This window comes from Mirounga leonina, unplaced genomic scaffold (assembly GCF_011800145.1).
Source record: "Mirounga leonina isolate KUSES-001 unplaced genomic scaffold, KU_Mleo_1.0 Mir_165, whole genome shotgun sequence".
Lineage (NCBI taxonomy): Eukaryota > Metazoa > Chordata > Mammalia > Carnivora > Phocidae > Mirounga > Mirounga leonina.
In genome coordinates this window covers 34615422-34633457 of record NW_023270415.1, presented here as the reverse complement: position 1 = coordinate 34633457, position 18036 = coordinate 34615422, and the positions used below count along the sequence as shown (strand labels likewise).

The following is an 18036-nucleotide window of genomic DNA, read 5'->3' as shown; positions in this document are numbered from 1 at the left end:
ACTAAATATTTTGAAAGAAGAGACTGGACACAAAACAAGAGACTAATGTGATAGCAGAATTCTCAACAGCAACAATGAAGGCATAGAAGGTAGAGAACACACTTATCTACGAAGAACTGAGACAAAAATTATCCAACCATCAAAATCTCTTTGGGGAATATGGAAGGCATTAGGACACTGCCAGAAAAACCAACAGAGAGTTTATCAGCAGTAGACCTTTAGTTTAAGAGAATCTAAAGAACATGTTTCATAAAAGAATAAAATTACCACAGAAGGATACTCTAAGACACAAGAAAGGAAAGATAAGCGAAGAAACTGGTAAGCATACAAATAAATCTAAATAAATAGTGTCTGAATAAAATAGCAACATCTTATTATGGTATTTAAACAAAACCAGTATAAACCATTAATATATGGAACAAAGGAAGAGAAGCATATCGGGGAGGGGCAGGGCAGGGGAGAAAAGGATAGGAGTTAATTGTGTAAATCCTTGCATTGTTCAGCAGAGGGATTATAATCTGGTTTAGTTTTAGAAATTCTGCATTCCCAGCAGAATTTCAAGGGTAATCATAAAATAATAGAGTATAACTTCCAAGCTAGTAGAGTAGAAAAGAATTTTAAAACACCAACAACTCAATCAATCCAAAAAGTCTGGACAGAAAAAAAAGCATAAATAACCAAAACTATCAGAAAGCACAAAGTAAGAGAGTCCAAACATAGAAATAATCACAACCAAATACATACGGATAAATTCAAAAGATAAGAGATACCTACTAAGTAAAGACACTGATAGAATGAAAGCAAAATACAGATGATATGATACTTTATGTGGAAAACCCAAAAGACTCCACCCCAAAACTGCTAGAACTCATAGAGGAATTCAGTAAAGTGGCAGGATATAAAATCAATGCACAGAAATCAGTGGCATTCCTATACACCAACAACAAGACAGAAGAAAGAGAAATTAAGAAGTTGATCCCCTTTACAATTCCACCCAAAACCATAAGATACCTAGGAATAAATCTACCCAAAGAGGCAAAGGATCTGTACTCAGAAAACTATAAAATACTCATGAAAGAAATTGAGGAAGACACAAAGAAATGGAAAAACATTCCATGCTCATGGATTGGAAGAACAAATATTGTGAAGATGTCAATGCTACCTAGAGCAATCTACACATTCAGTGCAATCCCCATCAAAATACCATCCACTTTTCTCAAAGAAAAGGAACAAATAATCCTAAAATTTGTATGGAACCAGAAAAGACCTCGCATAGCCAGAGGAATGTTGAAAAAGAAAAGCAAAGCTGGCAGCATCACAATACCGGACTTCCAGCTCTATTACAAAGCTGTCATCATCAAGACAGTATGGTACTGGCACAAAAACAGACATATAGATCAATGGAACAGAATAGAGAGCCCAGAAATGGACCCTCAACTCTATGGTCAACAAACCTTTGACAAAGCAGGAAAGAATGTCCAGTGGAAAAAAGACAGTCTCTTCAACAAATGGTGTTGGGAAAATTGGACAGCCACATGCAGAAGAATGAAACTGGACCATTTCCTTACACCACACCACCACACACAAAAATAGACTCCAAATGGTTGAAAGATCTCAATGTCAGACAGGAGTCCATCAAAATCCTAAAGGAGAACACAGGCAGCAACCTCTTCGACCTCAGCTGCAGCAACTTCTTCCTAGATACATCGCCAAAGGCCAGGGAAGCAAGGGCAAAAATGAACTATTGGGACTTCATCAAGATAAAAAGCTTTTGCACAGCAAAAGAAACAGTCAACAAAACCAAAAGACAGCTGACAGAATGGGAGAAGATATTTGCAAATGACATACCAGATGAAGGGCTAGTATCCAAAATCTATAAAGAACTTATCAAACTCAACACTCAAAGAACAAAGAATCCAATCAAGAAATGGGCAGAAGACATGAACAGACATTTTTCCAAAGAAGACATCCAAATGGCCAACAGGCACATGAAAAAGTGCTCAACATCGCTCGGCATCAGGGAAATCCAAATCAAAACCTCAATGAGATACCACCTCACACCAGTCAGAATGGCTAAAACTAACAAGTCAGGAAACGACAGATGTTGGCGGGGATGCAGAGAAAGGGGAACCCTCCTATACTGTTGGTGGGAATGCAAGCCGGTGCAGCCACTCTGGAAAACAGTATGGAGGTGCCTCAAAAAGTTGAAAATAGAGCTACCATATGACCCAGCAATTGCACTACTGGTTATTTACCCCAAAGATACAAATGTAGGGATCCGAAGGGGTAGGTGCACCCCGATGTTTATAGCAGCAATGTTCACAATAGCCAAACTATGGAAAGAGCCAAGATGTCCATCGACAGATGAATGGATAAAGAAGATGTGGTATATATATACAATGGAATATTATGAGCCATCAAAAGGAATGAGATCTTGCCATTTGCAACGACGTGGATGGAACTGGAGGGGATTATGCTGAGCGAAATAAGTCAAACAGAGAAAGACATGTATCATATGACCTCGCTGATATGAGGAATTCTTAATCACAGGAAACAAACTGAGGGTTGCTGGAGTGGGGGGTGGGGTGGGAGGGATGGGGTGACTGGGTGATAGACACTGGGGAGGGTATGTGCTCTGGTACACTCTGTGAATTGTGTAAGACTGTTGAATCTCAGATCTGTACCTCTGAAACAAATAATGCAATATATGTTAAGAAAAAAAAAAAAGAAGATAGCAGGAGGGGAAGAATGAAGGGGGGGGAATCGGAGGGGGAGACGAACCATGAGAGACGATGGACTCTGAAAAACAAACTGAGGGTTCTAGAGGGGAGGGGGGTGGGAGGATGGGTTAGCCTGGTGATGGGTATTAAAGAGGGCACATTCTGCATGGAGCACTGGGTGTTACGCACAAACAGTGAATCATGGAACACTACATCTAAAACTAATGATGTAATGTATGGTGATTAACATAACAATAAAAAAATTTTTTAAAAAGAATGAAAGCAAAATACAGAAAAGAACATACTAGACAAATATAAAAAAAAAGAAAGCTGGGATTAGTGATAATAGCATGCAAACAGCATTATTAAGGAGAACAAAGAAAATGATACAAGGTACAAATAAGTAAGTAGACCTAAAACTGTAAATTTGCATGCTTAAAAGAAAACACTCGCCAACATAGTGGCCTAAGCAAAAAAGATGGGGAAGACTATCTCCCAAACAGACTTCCTGGCTGAGGATGGTAGCACTGGTGGGGGAAGCATGTCTGTCCCCAAACCAGTAAGCTGGACTGATCTGGAAGATGTTTCAAGCACGTGGCACAATAATGATGACAGCATGTATAAGGCACCTGCAACTGACCACTGCTCCACAGGCTGCCTGGCAACCTAGTATCAACCAGAACCATCTTCCCAAATTGCTACTCTATGCTCCTTCTCTAGGGAACACAACTTGTGATGTGACAGAAGTCTACATTAAGGAATTCTTTAGAGGATTAAATACCAGTGTAGTGCATTTACCATTTGAACCCAGCAAGCCAGAGAGGTTGAAAGGTTTGATCCCATGGAGTTTGAGAGCCTGCCTTCCTTGCTCAGTACCCTGAGCCTCAATGAAAAGTCTCTGGTTAACAAAATTTCAATGGACACTCCTGATCAAGCTCAAGAGAGAGACAAGGATGCTCATTCTTTTGACTGAGCAAGAAATCGGGATTCTCACAAAACATCCAAACAGCCTGGATGACTACCTAGAAGAGGTGATGACAGCTTTGAAGGCAAACATCATAATCATTATGGAGGCCAGGATTGCTGTGATGACTAACACAGCAGAGACTATGACTGAGGCTATGACTCCAGGATTAAACAGCAGCAGAAGTATATACGGTAGTGGGTACAACAGGGATGATGACTACAGAGGGAGTGGGACCACCGGGAAGACCAATATGATAGACATGATGTTTAGTTGAGGAGCTGCAAAGACAACTATTCTGGGGATGATTACATGTGATGACAGAGGTCCCTCTCAAAGAACCAAACTGAATCTAAAGCTTCAGAGTACTCCTAAGGAAGAGGACTCCTTGGCTGGCACTTCCCAGTCGAGTCAAGCAGCTCCTATGTTTGGAGCAGCAAGGCCTATTGACCCAGTTACAAGAGAACAAGAAGTAGAAAAGCAGCTACAGAAGGAACAGGAGAAATCGTAGCATCAGCTAGATGAACCAGAACTAGAATGACAGCCTTAGAAGAAACACCCAAACTGGCAAAGTGAAAAAACTCAGAAACAAGAATGGTCAAGGACAGGAAGTTTCTCATCTCAAACTGGGACCTCAGCTGCATCAGAAGTCAGAGCAGGATGCACAAAGGAGAGAAAGTGAGAAATCTGGAAAATGAAATACTCAGTACGGCAGAAGACTGCCACTCTCCAACTTCTAATCTTCCCAAACCTGATTAGCTGCTAAAGGTAATGCTGTCCCCTCCATTAAAAGTGGATGCTTGGGTGAAGTGAAGTGTTAATTCTTATGCTTGATTTCAGAGCTCAAACAGAACAGCAATCTCCTAGAAGGGAAGGGGGAAAGTAGCTCCAGCTCACCATCTCAGGAAGGATCAACCTGAAAAGATAAAAATAAACTAGATGAGGTGAGAGTGTCCAAAAAGTAGAAGCAGGAAGTCCAGCATGGCCCAAGACATGAAGGGAACAAAGACAAATGGAAGGAGTCTGAAAGGAAACATGGCAAAAAGGATCAAAATTCCAAATATGGGGGCTCCTGGGTAGCTCAGTCGGTTAAGTGTCTTGATCTCATGGTCCTGAGTTTGAGCCCCACGTTGGGCTCCACACTAGGTTTGGAGCTTACTTAAAAAAAAAAAAAAAAGTCCAAATCTGCACCTGAGCCAAAGACACCTGAAGAATCCAGCCTGTAAGTTCAATACTGTAAGTATTCCACTCTCCCAGCTGATGGATAAGGTTAAAATGAGGGGGAAGATTATACAGAATAGACCTCCACATCCTGCACTTTTTCCTGCTCTCTAGCTACCCTGAAACATTCCTGAACAAATCGAATATCTATCCAAACAAGACAAAATATCCAGACAAACTCACCATCTCTTGGCAAGGGGAAAAAAGCCTCAAAGGACTTTTAGAACTACAGGAAGAAATTTACAAATTGGCATTGCTGTAGGTGATTTCAACACAGTCCAATTTTTCATAGGTCAAATAAACCAAAAAATAAAAATAAAAACAAAATGATGAAAAAGCAGGACTTAACAAACATATATAGGTATAAGGTTCTATAACCTTATACCCAACTGTTAGAAAATAAACATTCTTCTCAAGCATAAATGAAGCATATAGAAAACCAATACATACTGGTACATAATGAAAATCTCACTGAATTTCAAAGAATATGTATAATGTTGTTCCTAGGTGCTGACCATATACAATTAAGTAAAAAAAAAAAAAAAAACCAATAGGGAGCGCTTGGGTGGCTCAGTTGGTTAAGGGTCTGCCTTTGACCCACGTCATGATCCCGGGGTCCTGGGATTGAACCGTGCATTAGGCTCCCTGCTCAGCAGGGAGTCTGCTTTTCCGTCTCCCTCTGCCCCCCCCTCGTGTGCACACACGCTCACGCTCTCTCTTGTAAATAAATAAATAAAATCTTAAAAAAATCAATAATGGAAGATGAATTTTAAAAACACAAATAGAAAAAAACTTCTAAAGATTTCATGGGTCAGAAGAAACCATGCTGAAAAAATTTTTTAAAACTATTAAGAACTGAATGATATCAAAGGTACCATATAAAAATTTGTGGGATACAACAAAAGTTAACTTAGAGGCAAATCTATAGCCTTAAACACTTATACTAGGAAAAGAAGAAAGGCTGAAAATTAGTAAGTAAATAGGCCAATTTGTTAACCTAGAAAGCAATCAACAGAGTAAACCCCAAAAAAGTACAAATAATAAAGAAAAGAAACTAATGAAGTAGAAGAAAGGTGACAGAAGTATTAACAAAGGGGAGGCTGGGTGGCTCTGTCAGTTGAGTATCGACTCTTGATTGCAGCTAGGGTTGTAATCTTGGAGTCGTGGTATTGAGCCCTATGTTGGGCTCCGTGCTCAGCATAGAGTCTGCTTAGGTTTCTCTCTCTCCCTCTCCCTCTACCCCTCCCCCCGCTTGTACACATGCTCATGCTCTCTCTCTGAAATAAATAAAATCTAAAAAAAAAAAAAAAAAAAGGATTTAACAAAGTTAGAATTCTTAGAAAACACTAAAAAAATAAATGTCTGACAAGACTGACGAAGGGTAAATAAAACAAAACAAAATAGGAAGCCCCAAAAGAGACCAAGGTATGTAAGGACATCCTCAGGTAACAGATGTAACAATGCAGATCTGAGGAACAAGAGGGACAACTAAATAATACTGAAATTACCTATATGGAAAAACTAAATTGGATCCTCACATCATATACAAAATCAATTCAAGATGGATTAGTGATGTACATATGAAAGACAAACTTTAAAATTTTTAGAAGAAATTAGAGCAGAAAACTACTGTTTTTGTGCCCTGCCAGAAAAAGATTTCTTAAACAAGCATACCAACCAAAAAAGAAAAGTGTGAATATTTTGACTATGTGGAAACCAAGAACTTCTGTCTATCATAAAACATAATAAAGCAAATTAAAAAGATAAGCTACAAACTGGAAGATATTTACAAAACACAAGCTGATTAAAGATTAGTATTTAAACTATATGAGAATGTCTATAAAAAACAGGATAAAAAAACACAAGTAGTCAAATGGGCAAAAAACTTGAACAGGAATTTTATAGAACAAGGAAACTTGTAAGGCCAATTAGTATATGAAAAGATGCAAAATCTCATTATTCATCAGTGAAATACAAGTTAAGACCACATGAGATGTTATTTTTAAACTTACTAGAAAAATAAACTCACTAGAATGATAAAAACTAGAAATGTTGACAGTACCAAATAATGGCCAAAAAAAAAAAAAAAAAAAAAGTAAAGAAGGTGGTGGCTCCTATAGAATGCTACTAGGTGTTTAAATTGGTAAAATCCTCCTGGTAGGTGTTAAAATTGGTACAATTGCTGGAAAACAATTTGGCATTATCACATAAAGTTGAAATTTTGCACGTCCTTCAGTGAGCTTCTAGGTACACAGTATAGAAATTTTTGTACTTGTGCGCCAAATGTAAGCATACTTAAAAATAACAAAAAAAAGAAAAAAGAAAAATACTCAAATATCCACTGGTAGAAAAATGGTTAAATGAATTAGGCTAACTCACACAATGGAACATTATACAGCAGTGAGAATGAATGAACTATAGCTGTAGGCCACAACATGAATGGGTCTTAGAAACATAATAGTGAATGAAAAAAAAATACAAATGGAGTTCTGAGTACTAACATCTTCCTCTCACTCAGTCCCACCTCAAAGATTTAACATTCTACACTGAGGTCATCAAGAAATGTTTCCAACTCTTAAACACAAAGAAAGAAATGAGTTCTCTTGGCAGTTATCATGACCTCATCTTTTCCCATGCATTTCCTTTGAAAATACAACAATTCCATGATTGAGAAAGAAACATGGGGAGACGTTGTAGATCCTGAGTCTCAAATGCTTACACAGTCAACAAACAACTGAATGAAACCCACTGAAGAAATGCTGAGGTCCAAAGGGAAATTAGATGACAAACTGTCAGTCTTCCAAGAAGTACACTGTGAATCTAATCGAAACATTTCTGCACAAACTAAGAAAACTTAGTATGGAAATACTTCTGCTATATTTCTACACTCTGGATAAAGCATTTTATTTTGTATGTGGTGCAGCAATAACTACACAGTCCAGAAATAAGTCTCCAGCACTATTTTGTTATAAACTTGGATGTGCACACTGAAATTTTTCTATGTATTCTTTTATGATACTTGAATGTTTTCTTTGGAATGTATAAAGATTTGTAAAATAGGTTTTCCTCTATAATAAAATACCATTTGTGCAAAGTTTACAAAGGCTATAAACAATTATTAAACTCAAAACAAAAAAATACATTTGTGGTATTATAATTTTAAAAAGAGATAAAAAATTTCAGAATAGCAGTTACTTCAGGGGTTGGGGAAAGACAGGAACATGCAGTTACAGAGGTGCTCACAGGTAGCTCTTCAACTGTATTGGTACTGACCTAGTTCTTAAGTGGTTGGTTCCCAAATGTTTGTTTTTATTATTAACTTCCACATGTTACACATATTCTGGCATGTTCCAATTACAGAATTTTTAAAAATTTCAAGAATGCATGGAAGGCAAGGAAGTAGATAAAGTGCAGATCACTAATTCATGAAGTGTGATGGTAAGGGAGCATGTCTATAGCCTGTGCAGGAAAAATAGGAAAGGACAAAGCTTTCACACAGATGATGTGATTAGTCTTCCAAAAAAACACAATTCTTCCTCTGAACAATGGATGAAGGATCTAAGGAAAGGTAAAGATATTAATTCATTTGGAGGTAGATTAAAAGAAAATTGAGGAACCTTATTAGTCAATTAGAAAGATAACTGATGATAATAAAGAAGATAAACAGGCACAGGATTTGTTATTTTGAGTACATGCTCCTGATAATCAGTAACTGCAAATTTAAACTGCAAAACACAACATAGTTCAAAAATGGTACCTTTTTGCCCTAAAAGGGGAGGAATAATGCAAATAAAATAATCAAATTCAACATACAATTAGTTCCCATACTTCATTTAATAACATAAAGTTGTGTGACACTTAAAATACAATGTACTGCTATATATATTTTTTAATCTGGCATTATAATAACACTGTATGAGTAGGGAGGTACTATTCTCATCTTACAGATGAGGAAATTGTGCCTCAAAAGTGTTAAAAGTCTATAGTCTTATTTTTTATGACAATGTAGGTGTAGAGGTATAATTATCAATAAATGGAGTTTGTGCTAGATATAGTCTTAGTTAAAAAAGAAGTTGCTCATCACTTACTATGTACCAGGAACTGTGCTAGACACTGGGGATATAAAGATGAGTAAGACACGATTCCTTCTTTCAAGGAGCTCATAGTCTAGTGAGGAGACAAACCTGTAAACAGATAAATAGCTTTCAGTGTTACAGTTACTAAAACAGATGCAAAATGTAAAGTAGTACATCTGGGGCACACAAGAAAAAGTGGGTAATTCAAACTACAGGAATCAGGAAAGGGTTCACAGAAGATAACCAATCTTAGAATGAACTGTGTCTTGAAGTATAATTCTTTAAGAGAAAACTACAGAAAGCATGGAGCATTCAGAGAGCTATTGGAATGGCTGAAAAATGGAAAGTAAGGACAGTGACAAGTGATAAGGCTAACAGGCTAACAGAGTATTCTAAATTGTAGAGGATTCTATGGAATAGTTTATACGGCATTCAAAATATAGCAAGCATGGTGGTTTATTGGTTTTTTTTTTTAAAGATTTTATTTATTTATTTGAGAGAGAGAGAATGAGAGAGAGCAAGCGCACAAGTGGGGTGAGGGCCAAGAGGGAGAAGGAGACTCCCCGCTGAGCAGGGAGCCCGACGTGGGACTCCAGGATCATGACCTGAGCCAAAGGCAGTCACTTAACCAACTGAGCCACCCAGGTGCCCTAAGCATAGTGGTTTAAAGTTTATCATAAGGTAACTGATAGACACCAGTGGGTTTCAATAACAGAGAATCACATTCGAGAAGAGTAACTTTGGCAGGAGTGGGGTTAGATTTAAAATACTGAGTTTATCTGAACCAGAGCAGGTAGCATGAGGGAAAAAACTCAGGAAATATATAAGATCTTTGACTAGATGGTTTTGGGACAGCTGATGGTTAGAAAGGATTCTGAACAACTAAAATTTCCCACTTCACTCTCTGGGTGGATGAAGGTGCCACAACCAGGATAGGGAGCAGAAGAGGAGCAAATTGTGGGAGACAATACAGTACAAAGTTTAAGAGCCAACTCCTCAGTCATACTATTTTGATTTCATCTATCCTACCACTTAACAGCTGTGTGACCAACTATGGCAAAAGGAAAAAACAAAGTCTGAGTTTTAACAAACTTTTGAGCAAATTGGTTATTCATCCAAATGAATTTAGGTCATAAACTATGCCCACAGTTATATGTAAGCTGATTTTGTCCAGCTCAAGCCTTTAAAAATGCCACAGAATTGTATGTTATTATTCAACTACAAAGAATAGAGAGTCCTGAATATAGATAATTAACTATGCTTCCAGTCTTCCAAGGTTATAGGCCTATTGAATCCCCACTTAGAAGATGTATCTTAATTGCCTGCTTACTTCAAGATGGCCTTTTTTTCTAAAGATTTTGTCAGAGAGAGAGAGAGCGAGAGAGCATGCGTGCACGCACACACACAGCAGGGGGAGGGGCAGGCGGAGGGAAAGCAGGCTCCAGGCTGAGCAAGGAGCCAGATGAGGGACTGGATCCCAGGACCCCAGGATCATGACCTGAGCCCAAGGCAGATGCTTAACCGACTTGAGCCACCCAGGCATCTCAAGATGGCTTTCTTAAGTAAAGAAGACTTCTACTTTCAGAAGCAATATTAAGAAAAAAGAACAACAAATCTGATCCATTTCGCATGCTATGCATAGGATCAAGGCTTGGAAAAGCCAGAAAACTACCATCACATATCTATCTGCCTGGATCAATTTCACACGTAACTGACTGCCTAGTCTGTAAAGTGGGCATGGCAAGGACACAAAAATGGTGGAAGACAAAAGTCCCAACTTCAATACCTAGTCTAGTTTTGAAGACAGTATTAATACATAGTAAACATTTCAGTAACAAGACAGGATGGTACATAGTCAGGTGCTGGAGATGTTTCATCTAATGAATGTGGAACTTGGAAGATCAGAAAGCCCGCATTTAAGCAAAGCTATTTATCAACTGCACAAAATTTAAAACTCAATGAAAGTGGCCAATATATAGATGAAAAAAGCAGCTTCCCTGCCCCTAAAATATCCAAGACTTAGCAACTCTAAAGCAGAAAATAAGTATTTCATAAAAGCATAGACTACAAAATAAGAGACTTAATTTTAATAATACAGGAATGTTACTTCCATATAGATATCATTTATAAAAAGGTATTGTCGGTCATTTCAATTCATTTATAAAATGGGACCGTTAAAGAGAGGGTGACTAACTTACAATGATTTGCCAGGACTATCCACGTTTTAGTTCTGCTCCCACAGAAACCTCTCACTTCGGGGCACACCAGGGCATTTGGTAACCTTAGTAAACAATATAATGGCTCTGTGTGGGCAGCTTTTTTGATGTATCTCAAAGAGATTTTTCTTGTAGAATCCTGTTACAATAATAAAGCACAATCCTGTTAAATTTTGTATTTCGGGATGACCTAAATATTCAGAAAGGAAAAACCAACTTTACAGGGACTACAACTCATCAGCAGGCTTCAATATCACACCACTAGGTCTACATGTTGGGAGAAAGGAAAAGGAAGGAGCAAGAAGTTTTCTCAATACCAGTGTCTTTTAGCCCTCAGAATGGTTTACTTTTACCAAACTCCAAATAATTACCACTGTGGTCTCCTAAGGATCCAAAGACGTTTCCAACTTCCTGAATAGCTTCTTAATACTCAGGCCCTGTTCTTCCCCACACCACACCATCATCCTTACTCTTATCTCTGCATGTATGCCAACAACTCCATGGCCTTGTATCCCAGTGGCCAATCTCATTCCACTGACCAGCACGGCTGTCCCCAAAGCTCTACCACCACACGTTTCCTTTACAATCTGTCCACTTAACTCAGGGTCTCCAGTCTCTCCAGCTCTTCTCTGTCCTACCAGCACCTAGTGGCAATATAATCACTACTCTCTGTTTTCATAGCACTTCGCAGTTTCAAAATTTCACAAACATTTCTGTTTGGAAGAGAAGCTAGCTGACTTCTTAAAAAGTTTACTTGTCCACACTGACCTAAGTATCACTGATTGATCCTCTTAAATGCAAAACACAGGAACATCACCCTCCTGATAATTTACAAGTGCCACTGGGTAAAAAAAAAAAAAAAACCCAAACCAAAAAAACCCCACTTTTAAACTCTGTCATTCCAGTGACTTATAAAGCACTTGCAGTATCTACCAGACAAAGGACAAATAAAGATGGGCATCTACAGGTACTTTGTAACTTCTGACTATGGTTTGGTATCTATCTTAATCTAAAAATGCCTATCTAATCACAAGTTCTAATAAACTCACCTTTCCTCCATCCTTCTGTACTTTCAATTTTAAAGTCTGTTTTAGTGAACTATATTATGGCACTTCACAGAAGGAGCACAGGAAAATTTTTTTTAATGAAAAAAAATGTATGTATCTTCAAAATGCCAAATTTCCTAAATCACTATCTCCAACTCTTATTATTTATCTCCACTCAATTACAGATTTTCAACCAGAGGAGGTAAATACATTAATTTTCCCAAACCTTTTGGTTGTTTTCACTCATCCTCCAATTTTTACCTCTACTTTCCCATCAACACAATCTAGACCTCTTTTGACTTTTTTCTTCAAGATATATCTTGTATCTCCCATTTCATAAATTCACTCTCCCTATTTTTAAATCTCACTTTCTTGTGTACAGTGAGTTTATATTCAACTGTATCTTTTAAGTGTTATTCCTCTCAATTACACAGATAATCTGCTTTACCATAAACTGATCTGAAAATTTTTTCATTAATGTTATCTACTGCCACTTCAAGCTAACAAGCAAAAATAAATAAAAATCTTAACACTGAAATGTATCATACACATCACAATTTTAATTTCCTGATAAGCACTAAATCTTGATCCATCTGTAGATTCCCTTTTTATTGCCAATTTTAATCATTTCCAAACTATGTGAACTCCTTGCTCTCAAAATTATTCTATGACCAACCTAAACATTGGTTATATAGTTATTATAAACTTCTTTCCCTTCCTGAAATCAAAAACATTTGCACTATTATTGTATATCCTTACTGAGACAGTCAAAAGCCTTGCTGATTTTAACCTATGCCTCCTCAAATTACCATGGCACACACCCTAATGAACTGCTGCCCATTAAATTCCTACAATTTACTTCCTCATTGCTCTTCACATAAAGTTTACTCTATTGACAGAAAATCATGTCCAATAGTCAAGCTATTTAACTCAATTCTCTTTCTCATTCTAGTTAGTTCTAATCAAGTTACTTCTAGATTCTGGTTACTTCAAATTCCATCTACTTCCTTGCCTTCAAATCAGCCTGCATCGCACCCAGCAAGAGCCCAGTCACAGCACAAACATGATCACAGTAACTTCCTTTTCTTATCAAGGTGCTTGCCCTCAATTGATGAGAAATAGTTACAAAATAGTTACCTATCCAAAGCAAAACTAACCACCCATCCTTTCAAACAAATGTGTTTCATATAAACTTCAGCCAGCAAAACTTCTAGGGTCTGCTGGCCTATACAGAATGCAAAGTCCCTCCAAAAAAGGTACTAAATAATTAATAGAATTTGGACAGTAGACTAGAGGCTCAACTAGCAATAACAATGACACACCGAAATAAAGGCCAGTCCAGAGGATCAAATAGCAAAGATATTTATATTCTGAGCTGAAAGAAGCGCCAGGTTTGCTCTTTTCCAAGTCCGAGGTTAACAATTTTTTTAAAAAATTACACTTACTGCAAACTTAATACTCTAAATATCTAGTAACGTTTGAAGTTACAGGAAACACAAGTCAAGCCCTGTCAACAACTAAACTGTCACTTGTAGAAGCCTTTCAGTCTGTTTGGTGGTCCAATTATTTCTAATAAAGTGGGGGAAGTAATAAACTATTGAAAATAAGAGACTATCATTTACCAAAGTCTAGTTTGAATTTGGATTTGAATTTCTACTCCCATGTTTACTAAGAGGCAGCATAATAGTGGTTAAGAGTGCAAATTCTGCAGCCAGACTGCCGAGATGCAAATCCTGGCTCCACCTGACTACTACATTCAACTTTTGGCAAGCTTCTTTACCTCACAGTGCCTCAGTTTTTAAATCTATAAAACGAACTGATACGTATCTTATGAGTCAATACTGACAAAGCGCTAAGAAAAGTACCTAGCACACAACAAACAAACTACATATTGGGCATTTCTTTTAACAATTCTTCTGAATTAAGTCATTCAGCATATATATACCAGACACGTTTTCAGCTGTGTTAAACAGTAGGAATACAAAAATCATCTGAGCTACGCTCTCTGCCCTCAGTGAGTTTATAATTTAGCACTGAAAACAGGCAAGGAAATCAGCAGCTTTAAGCTCATTGACAGGGTTGTGCGGAGTACTAAAGAAGTACAAAAGAGGAGCACATAAATCAGATTTGGTGGGAAGAGGTGAAGAAATGTCAGGAAAGGATTCGGAGATGGTAACAGTAAGATAGGTAAAAAGACAGAACTGTCCACTGGGCAATATGGATGTTAGCAGCAGGCCCTTAGAAAAGGCAATTTTAATAGAGTGGTAGGCCCAAAAGCCAATGGCTTAAGAAACCACTGTTTAGATGTTTGACTGTAAAGGAAAAGACAGATACAAACTTAAAGGGAGGCATTCATAGGTTTGTTTTTAATGGAAGATAGAAGAGACTTGAATGTATTTTCAGACAAGAAGAAGCTGAAGTCATAAAAGAAATGATGATTACTAAGACAAGATCTCTGAGAAGGCAGGGTTAGTTGAGATTTAACAGAGGTATAGACATAAATAGCCCACACTGAGGCTAGACAGAGAAAAGAAATGGGTGAGAATGCAGATTATCTCTGTGTCTGAGAAGAAAGTTAAGGAGGTTTTACCTACCAACTTCCTCAATGAAGGAGGCAATCTTTGAGACACTGGGAATACAATGGTCAATAAAAATAGACAATATTACCTGTTTTAACAGCAATATGGCTAGGTAAGGAATTAGAGACAAAAAGAGCAGAGACTTGGGTCCAGGGGAGTAACAGTACCAATCCCCAGAGACATGTGAATTTTTTTCCACTTCATTTTTTTTTTTAAGATTTTATTTATTTATTTGGCAGATAGAGACATAGCGAGAGAGGGAACACAAACAGGGGGAGTGGGAGAGGGAGAAGCAGGCTTCCCGCGGAGCAGGGAGCCTGATGCGGGGCTCGATCCCAGGACCCCGGGATTATGACCCGAGCCGAAGGCAGACGCTTAAGGACTGAGCCACCCAGGCGCCCCTTTTCCACTTCATTTTTAATAGTTCATGTTTAGAAGCAATGACACTAGTCCTACATCAGACTTCTTGCTTGGCAGGGAGCTTGCTTCTCCCTCTGCCTGCCGCTCCCCTTGCTTGTGCTTGCCCGCTCTCTCTCTCTCTGACAAATAAGTAAATAAAATCGAAGCAATGACACTTATTGTTAGAGCCGTTTAGAGCATAGGTTCCAGAAGAGAAAAGGGAATACTCTAGCTACTATCAAACTACTCCTGGTTATTCAAATGCATCATGTATACATATACTCTTTGCCACCTTCATTCATTAAAATTCAGCTAGAGAAAATAAGATAATTGGTATTCTCCAGAAAAGCTCTTTACCCAAAGCTCACTAATGACATATTTCTAATCCACTACCAGTTTTCCCCAACCTGGCTGCATGTCAGAATCATCTGGGGAACTCTACTGGGGGCCTGAGGTGATTCTCACAGAAACATATGGGTACCGTCAACCCTGATCTACCTAATTTCTAATCACAATTCAGCTCAAGTGTCATCTCTCCAATTTTTGACTAGTTAGCTACTACATGTTTCGTAGTACTGTAACCACGTTTATTTCTTTATCTCCCTTATTACACAGTAAATTTATTACAACTCATCTTTATAATTCTAGCCCCTAGCCTAGTGCTCAGCCCTTACTAAACACTCAACAAATGTATGTTCAATGAAGATTCTACAATTAATAAAACATTAACCCTGTAGAACTAGTTAGGGAGGTTAGATTAAAAAAAATACCCACTTGGCACAGAACTAAAACTTTAAAATACCATAAAGAAAATCCTGTAAGATCTTATAGACCACCTATATCCTCTCGCATCTTTGCCCTGATAATTCTGGGCACCAAGTCCATATCCACCTTACCAATGTGATTTCATTGCCACAGCCCACAATAATGGCACAATACAAAAATATCCAATACAAAAGTAAAGCATAAATGTTACCTAAAATGCTCATTTGACTTATTAAATACTTAAACATCCAAAAGTATATAAACAAGAGAAAGCTCAAGTTCCAAGTTTAAACTTGAAAACTTCTGGCCCTAACTATTTTATTCAAAATAATTCAGAAGTCATATGCTAATGCCCAAATTATATATCAACTGGACTCTAAAAGTCTGGGGGGAAGATGGCTGCTTAGAACACAGTACAAATTTCCCCAAAGAAATGTTATAAATGGTGGTAATATAACAAGACCAAGCTACAAAAGCCTACCAGACCCATAACAGCTGAACCACTTGAACTGTACAAGGAAACCTATTGTTCCACAGAGATGTTTCTGAGCTTCCACAAACACTTCTTTGTGTGCATATGCACTGTTATTGCAAAAATCAAAGCAAAATTCCAAAATAAATTTCTGACACTGAGAAAAAGTACTGAGAGCATTTTGCGTGGTGCCTGGCACACAGTAATTACTCAAAAAACTATAGCTATTTTTATCTAGAATCCTTGATTTCTACCTTTTGTGTTCCTCAAAATAGCTTTATTTTTCTCAATGCATCTGCATTCTAGACTGTAAATTCCAAGAATGCAGGACAAATCTTCACCATTGTATCTACCCTGCCTACCAAAAAGCCCAGCGCACAGAGGTGTTTAATACTTGTTTGCTACTGAAGGTTAATTAGTATCAACCGAATCTCAAAAACAATTGAGTAACCCCAGGCTTGAAACCAAATAGCCTTATTTAGTTTTTAGATGGTTTTTTAAATGAACTGTATTTCTCGAATTGATTTTTTTCCCTTTATTATCATCAAAATGAAAAAAAAGTGTAAAAATTCATGTAGAATATATTCCTCTAAGAGTCACCAGCTTAGAAAACACTGCTCAAGGCAACAATCTCACTAAATGGCACAGTGAGACAGGGCATCTAAATTTCTCTGGGCTTTGGTAATCCTATTAAATGACAGAACATACTGAGATTTTCTAACTTACAAATGCTTGTCTAAAAACACTGCATATTTCATGAAAACATAAAAGAGTAGCAATCATCCATAATCTTTGCACCAACCCAACCCACAACTGTTTTCATTTTTATAGGATTATTTTCCTCCAATAAGTTTCTTTTTTACAAAGTTGCAATCCAGGTATACAAATCATTTGTTTTCTACTCCCCACCCCCATTTACAGTAAGAACTGCCTATTACAAACTTGACTGAACCCTTGGCCAACATCAGAGAAAGCTTATAATTGTAAAAACAGTGGTAAAAAAGTGTTGCCACTTTTCTAGAAGGCCACAAGATGGGGATATTGCTCCATAAAATGCACCTTTAAAAATATATAAATACATTATACCAACTTCCCCAAAAATGAAATAAACAGTTTTCCTCTACTGGAAGTAAGGTATATAAAAAATGTTTGTACTTTGTGTACTAGAAAACATTAGTGAGGACAAAAACATATTCATGAAATTTAGCAGCAATTATTCTAATTAAGCTAAACAGTTAAGGTCCTTAAAAACAAAACAAAAACACAGGACTTTGTCACTATTCCTTTATCTTTTATCACACCAATCCTTCCTTCTCTCCTTGCTCCATTCTCTTCCTCCTTAGGTCATAATAAAAAAGTGAAACACATTTTTTGCTTATGCATTGACTAATTTTATTTTTCATAATTATTCTTAATTTGGGGAGATGATCCTTATTTTCCTGTTTTAGAAAAACTGACACTAAGATTTATTTACATCAACAAAGGAAAACTACACCAAAATGATATCAGTAATGAGAATGAGATAGCTTTTCTTTATTTATTTTTTATTCTTATGTTAATCCCCATACATTACATCAT

At 37.4% G+C, this 18036-nt stretch overlaps 1 protein-coding gene and 1 pseudogene across 7 annotated transcripts in view; one reads left to right on the top strand and one right to left on the bottom strand.

Annotated features, from left to right (window-relative positions):
- WWP1 (WW domain containing E3 ubiquitin protein ligase 1) overlaps window positions 1-18036 on the bottom strand; it is a 112563-nt gene that overhangs the window by 82577 nt on the left and 11950 nt on the right. For 3 of the 7 annotated variants that reach the window (XM_035011468.1, XM_035011474.1, XM_035011475.1), the window contains exon 2: window positions 8994-9089. The exons of 1 other annotated variant lie outside the window; for it this stretch is intronic. The gene's annotated coding sequence lies outside the window, so the exon portion shown is untranslated. Of the gene's footprint in view, window positions 1-8178; window positions 8645-8993; window positions 9460-11179; window positions 12163-18036 lie in introns of those variants that run through there. 3 more of the 7 variants (XM_035011471.1, XM_035011470.1, XM_035011472.1) reach the window with 3 other exon arrangements.
- LOC118015395 overlaps window positions 3082-18036 on the top strand; it is a 27282-nt pseudogene continuing 12327 nt past the window's right edge.